The sequence below is a fragment of the Gossypium arboreum genome, chromosome 11 (assembly GCF_025698485.1).
Source record: "Gossypium arboreum isolate Shixiya-1 chromosome 11, ASM2569848v2, whole genome shotgun sequence".
Taxonomy (NCBI): domain Eukaryota; kingdom Viridiplantae; phylum Streptophyta; class Magnoliopsida; order Malvales; family Malvaceae; genus Gossypium; species Gossypium arboreum.
The window spans coordinates 100604708-100611659 of NC_069080.1; the positions used below are offsets into that span (position 1 = coordinate 100604708).

At 32.7% G+C, this 6952-nt stretch overlaps 1 long non-coding RNA gene across 1 annotated transcript; it reads left to right on the top strand.

The window, feature by feature from the left end:
• The first annotated feature begins 3286 nt into the window (after positions 1 to 3286).
• On the top strand, positions 3287 to 5845 carry LOC108479122 (uncharacterized). The gene is made up of 3 exons (XR_001870419.2): positions 3287 to 3386; positions 4002 to 4087; positions 5596 to 5845. It is a non-coding gene; the product is annotated as an uncharacterized LOC108479122 (long non-coding RNA).
• The last annotated feature ends 1107 nt before the right edge of the window (positions 5846 to 6952 follow it).

A 6952-nucleotide genomic window follows, 5' to 3' on the forward strand; every position in this document is an offset into this window, starting at 1 on the left:
TAGTGGTTTTGAGACCACAAATTCGAGTTAGAAAAATATTTTAATATTATTTTTCGAGCTTATAATATGTGAAGTGATATTTTTGAAAGTTTCGTATGAAAATTTAATTGGTTGTGTGCTTAATTTGATAAAAGGACCAAATCACATAAAATGTAAAAGTGGCCTTCTATTTGTTAAAGTGCCTATTTGTTATGTATTTATAATTGTGAGACCCTTATGTTGTAATTTGACCATATTTAGTGGGATTGGTCATAAATGACCTTAAAATGGATGAGTTATAATGTTTTAAACAAATGGCAAAATTGGTATTTGGTAATTAAATGTGTTATAACAAAATAAAAATGAAAATAAGGCCATTTGTGTTCATCCTTTGCTGAAAATCAAAGAAAAAGAAAAGAAAAAGAGATAGTTAGGGTTCGACTAGTTCAAGCATCAATTAAGGTATGAGTTTTGTTCTGTTTTTGATAATTTTTACGTTTTTGTGGTCGTTGCTCTGTATACTGTCATGACCATATATGGATTTTGGAAATTGTTGATGATTTTGAGTTGAGCCATTGTTAATAATGTAAGTTTTATGAAGTTTGATTATAGTAAATGGAAGATATGTGTTAGATTACAATGTTTTGTATTGGGATTTTTGATGAATTTGAGTATTTTGGACTAAATTACGAAAAGTGTAAATTGAAGGGTTGAATTGTGAAATAAATGAAAGGTTTAGGCTCTTAGAGCTCCTTATGATATTCAGCTAAGCATGGGTTCAATGAAATTATGTGTATTTTGTGTTTTTTGTGAAATAGAGACTAAAATGTTAAAATATGAAAATGTAATGGCTACTCTGTAGAATTCCCTAAATATGTTTTATGGATTAAATTGAATGTTTTTTTGAATAAAAGGGTTAATTTTGAATACATTAGATCAAGAAAAGAGGAATTCAGATTTAGACTGAGGGAAGTTGAAGGTTATTAAGTAAACGGTCTGAATCGTCAATTCCGAGTATGAGGTAAGTTCGTACGTGATAAATGATGTTATAGTTATGTTTTAATGCTTTGATAAAGAATATATTGTATACATATTTGATTGCGGTTTGAGCGTGATGATAATCGATTATGTTCGGCACTAAGTGCGCGGTTTGAAATAGCTTCAGCTACAAATAGACTAAGTGTGCGAGTTGGAATAGCTTCTGCTATATCAGGCACTAAGTGTGCAACGCCGAGATAGCTTTGGTTTATTAAAATGGCACTAAGTGTGCGATATTGTTACTGCTTCGACAAATCACTGATGCACTAAGTGTGCAAATTCTTCAAACTTGGAAAAACTTCCGAATGAATTAATGTAATTGAACGAGAGGTGTGAATGAAATGAATAAATATGGAAAAGTTCAGGTATGTTCGATACCTATGTGGTAGATGTTACTATGTGTATGAAGCTTGATAAATTCGTATGAATATGTTAAATAAATTCGTATGAATATGTTAAATAAATTTGTATGAATATGTTAAATGAGATAGAATAAAATTGATGGATGAATTGTGAATTACTTTATGTTTATTAGTTGATGTTTCGTATGTTATAAACTGTTGATTATTTATGGTACGAACTTACTAAGCTTTAAAGCTTACTGTGTGAAATGTTCTCTGTTTAACAGTGTTACAAAGTTAGCTCAGATCTGGGGATCGTTAGCGACATCAATCACACTATGGACATCTATTTTGGTACTATTTTGAGAGTTGTATTTATAATATATGGCATGTATAGGCTAGTGTCATTTTGGTATGTTTTGTGCTGTGAATATTAGCTATGAGATTTGGCTTATAAATATTGGTCTGTATGGCCTTTTAAGTAGGCCTAAATAATGTGTTTGATAGGTAAATCATATGATGTATATAATGTTCATGTGATGGTTTGAATATGGAATGTTGAATTGGCAAGGTTTGTGGTATGAAATAGGTGATAAGATGATGAGATTGTACTTTTGAAACTTATGGGAGTTTTAATGATTTTGGTATATTTAGGATGAGAAATTGAGTAATGAATTGGATGGTATTTGGATTTTATGCAATATGTATCAAATGGTTGATTGGGTTGCCTATAAATGATGCAAAAATGTTATGGATTTGGTGAGTTTGAGATAGGTGGGGAAATGTGGCTTAAACCAAGCCTAATTTCACCCCATACAATTGAGCACACGGGCGTGTGTCTCGACCGTGTGTCTGTTGTAATTTAGTTACTCAAGTTAGTCTCGAGCACACCCTAGACACACGGGCGTGTCTGGTGGCCGTGTGAGGTACACAGCCTTGATACATGGGTGTGTGTGGCCATTTCGAAGGGTACACAGGCTAGACAAAAGGCGGGTGGTCAGCCGTGTGACCCTAGTCAGTTTCGACCATGGCCAAGGCACACTGGCGTGCCTTGTGGCCGTATGGTGAAGTCATATGTATGCCCTGTTTTGCCACGGCCTGTTCATAGGGTGTGTGACATTTATAACTTAGAAAAATGTTTAAGTTTTGAAAAATTTTGTATGAGCTCGATTTAGTCCTGACCCCTTTCTAAAGCATGATTAATGTCTCGTTGACCTTCGTAAGGGACTCTTTAATGATGTGTGTCTTTGATGTTATGATGTTTGGGAAATGAGTGCGAGATGTTTAGATTTGTCCGGTAGTGCCTTTAACCCTTGTCCAGCGACGGATACGAGTTAAGGGTGTTATATTTTATTGGTATCAGAGCTACGATTTAGTCGATTCTAGGACTAACATAGTGTAACAGCCCATTTTTAGGGTTAATTGAAACAGTGGTCTCGGGGCCACCAAATCCGACGAGTAGGTTTGTAAATATTATATTTAATATTTACGAGTTAATTGTGATTTTAAAAATGTTTTTGATATTGTGATATTTGTTTTATAAGTGATTTATTAAGTTCAAGTGGTATGACCCTAAGGTCAAGTGGGTTTAGGAAATGAGGTATCGGGACCTCATTTATATAAACCAAGTCGTAAATATTTTATAAATATTTACGAGTGGCAAAAGATGGTATTAAAGTTTCGTTGAAAAATTTTATCGCTTCGATAGTTAATTAAGCAAAAAGAACTAAATCGCGAAAATGAAAAGTTACATTCTAATTGTTTAAGTGTTTATTTTCCATGATTTACTAAAGTATAAGTCCCTATTTATCAATTAAACCATTACTTTATGATAGTGGAGATTGGTGGTTTGGCATATATGAAATTATGTATTATTATAAAGGACAAAAGGTAAATGGAATATTAAAATGTATTAAATAAAATAAAACATAAAATGGCCATGCAAATTTTATCTCTTGGCCGAATATGGAGGAGAAAAGAAAGCCATTGAAGCTTCCTTAGTTTCGGCATTTGCATGAAGTGATTTAGGTACGTTTTGTGTTCGGTTTTTGATAATTTTTATGTTTTGAGATCGTTGCTTCAGTATTCTAGCTAGCTTTGTATCTCCGATTTCAAAACAGTTAAAGTATTTGAATGTTGCCATTGTTGAGTGCATGAGTATTTTGATAGTTGATGATGGAAAATAAATTATTGTTGTTGGATATACATGTTTTGTAAAGTGAATTTTGGTAAAAATGTCAATTTTGGATTAAATTGTGAATTATTGAAATTATGTGGTTGAAAGTGTGAATAAATGAAAATATGGGCTGTTATGAAGTAGTAGTAAATTTGTCTAGGCATGGGTTTGGCCAAAAATTGAATGAATTTAATTTTTCGAGCTTAGGGACTAAATTGTAAAGAAGTTGAAATATCAGGGGCAAAAATGTAATTTTACCATAAAGTAATTTATGGGCTGTTTTAATACAATGAATATTCGGTTAAGCTTAATTATGGTTAAAAATAGTTAATTTGCATTTTTTTGAGCTCAGTGACTAAATAGAATAAAAGTAAAACTTTAGGGGTAAAATAGTAATTTTACCAAAATATGAAATTGAGTTAAAATGAATAGAATATGAATTGTAATAGTTGAATTTGATTGATTAGATCAAGTTAAGCCTCGTACGAGTCTATATCGAGGGAAAAACGAAGTATCGGATTCGTCGATCTAATTTATCGTTACCGCGAACGAGGTAAGTTCGTATGCAATAAGCATTGTTAAATTTATTTTTCTAATGCTTTAATATCGTATAAATTGTATATACGTGAATATTTTAACGTCTGATGACATATCGGCAAAATGTGGCACTTAGTGTGCGGGGCAATCAAATATGGTACTTAGTGTACGAAATATTGAGAATGGCACTTAGTGTACGAAATATTGAGAATGGCACTTAGTGTGCGAGATATTGAGAATGACACTTAGTGTGCAAAATATCGAATGATTCAAAGGGAAATTATAAATTGTGATTGAATGATTCAATAGAGCAAAGTGAACAGGTATACATGCTATATTATATGAATTGTTTATAAGACGACTTTATAATGGTGATATTTGGGCTTTGAGCCTAGCAAGCTTTAAGCTGGTGAATAATATTATCGGGTTTAAAACCTAGCAGGCTAAATGCCGGTGATTTGATAAAAGTCTAAGACTATGAGACCTTGTGTTAAATCGGCAATTGAATTTGTTCAATGCATTAAGTTGGCCAGGTATGTGATATATTCTTATGCATGTTAGATCGATTGGAATTGAATCATGAGTGTGAAATGAGAAGCATAGGTGAAAATGCCTATGTCATATATGTGAGTAAGGGCAAAGCCATCGTAAATTATCGATAAGGGTGGACTATGTACGGAATCATCTTATAATTGCTAATTTGAACGGTTGTGTGCGAATCATTGAGCATGATGTATTGTATTGAGATTATGCTTGAGTGAAATTATAGATATGTGACGAAATTGATTGGTGATATACATGTTTAAATAATGTGAATGCAAAGAATGTGTGAAAGAGTAAATTTGTAATAAATCTGCTTGGGACAGCAGCAGTAATGTGATTTTGGAAAATCACCATAAATTTTTGGAGTTGAGTTAGAAGCTGAATAAATTATGTAATTAAAGCTTAATGAGTCTAGTTTCTTATAAAAGAAACCGTGTAAGCAAAAGAATTGCTGATAATGAGATATTTGAAGTGGCGTGGGATAGAGTCAAATGACTTTGGGGTCCCCTGTTCTGTTTTTAGAAAATCATTATAATTTGTACAAAAATGGTTATAAGATAAAATTTATATGCTTAGACTCCTTAATGAGTCTAGCTTCAAATTAAATCAAATAGAATATATTTTGAATTCTGTACAATGAGAAATTTGATTCGTAGTGAAGAGTGATCAGATTAGTCAAACAGTGAAATAGGGGAAACTTTAAGAAAAATATGGTATTGATTGGCCAAACCTAAAATTCTGAAAATTTTATGGATGGAAGATATATGAGTCTATTTTCAGGAAAAATTAACGAAAATTGATTTGGAGTTTTGTAGCTCCAGTTATAAATAATTTAGTGACTATTTCTCAGGAAGACAACTTGTAGTGAATTTGTGATTATGTTGTAAACATTGATAAAACTTGTTAATGAGTTGCTTATTGTTTTCTTATGAACTTACTAAGCGTAAAGCTTACTCCGCTTTTCTTTCCAATATTCCCTAGGGTTGCCAGGTTAGCTCGGGTTGGAGGCCGTCCGAGATATTATCACATTGTCAAGTCTACGCTATCGGCGTAAATAACTCTTAGTGTTTTGAGTCTATGGCATGTATAGGGTTGTAAAGTTGAGTAAGTAAATGATACAAGACTAAGATATTGGTAAATATTTAATAATGCCTCATGAATATTTTGGGCCTTGTAAGCCCGATTAAATGATAATATACGTGTGTATGAAAAGTTTAAAATTGATCAAAAATTTTTACGGTCTGGTTTTATATAAATGGATGAGTTTAAATCTGGTAGCACCTCGAACCCTATTCCGACGAGGGATACGGGTGAAGGGTGTTACACATATTGTAATGCCTCGCACCCGAGACCGTTGCCGGAGTCGAACACGAGGTGTTAACGAACTTAATTCATTTATTTACATAGTTCATTTCAAAATTTCCAGGCAAGCTGGCTGATTGCGTCACTGTCACCTTAAAAATCATATCTCGAGTTCCAAAGCTCAAAAACTGATTCCATAAATTTCCCTGAAACTAGACTCATATATCCATCTACAAATTATTTTCTAGAATTTTTGGTCAAGCAAATTAGTACAGTTTATTAGTTTAAGTCTCCCCTGTTTCAGGGTTCGACTACTCTGACCTTCATGCATTACAACTTAGATATCTCACTGTACAGAGCTTCAATACTTATGTCGTTTGTTTCTAATGAAACTAAACTCAATAAGGAATCTATACATATAAAGCATGACTTCTAATTGTCTCTGGTTAATTTATGGTAAATTTTCAAAGTCAGAACAGGGAATCCAGTAATCGCTCTGGCCCTGTTTCATGAAAACTTAAATATCTCATAAAATACGGCTCATATGGTCGTTTCACTTCTTCCATATGAAAATAGACTCATCAAGGTTAGATTACATAATTTATTCATTATTTAATTACATTTATACTATTTTTAGTGATTTTTCAAACTTACATCACTGCTGCTGTCAGCATCTATTTTAAGGCAGATTTTACCTATTTCATAGTTTCCATGAATCAACTAGCCATTTAACATACATAGCACCAAATATGATCGTGATTAACCATTCCAATGGCTAATCATTGCCAAGAATTTCCACACTTCTCAATAACCATATATATATATATACAAAATGATTATAACGCTATGCTCAAAATATATAAGCCATTTTCGCATGGCCAATCGAATATATACAATACCAAAAAGGTACTTAATTAACAACGAAGGTCAATCCTATACATGCCGTTATCAAAGTTTAACTAAAAGAGTACCAAAAGGGCTTAGATAGTGTGGACAACTTCGACTTTGACAATCCCGAGTCCGATAGCTGACGAAC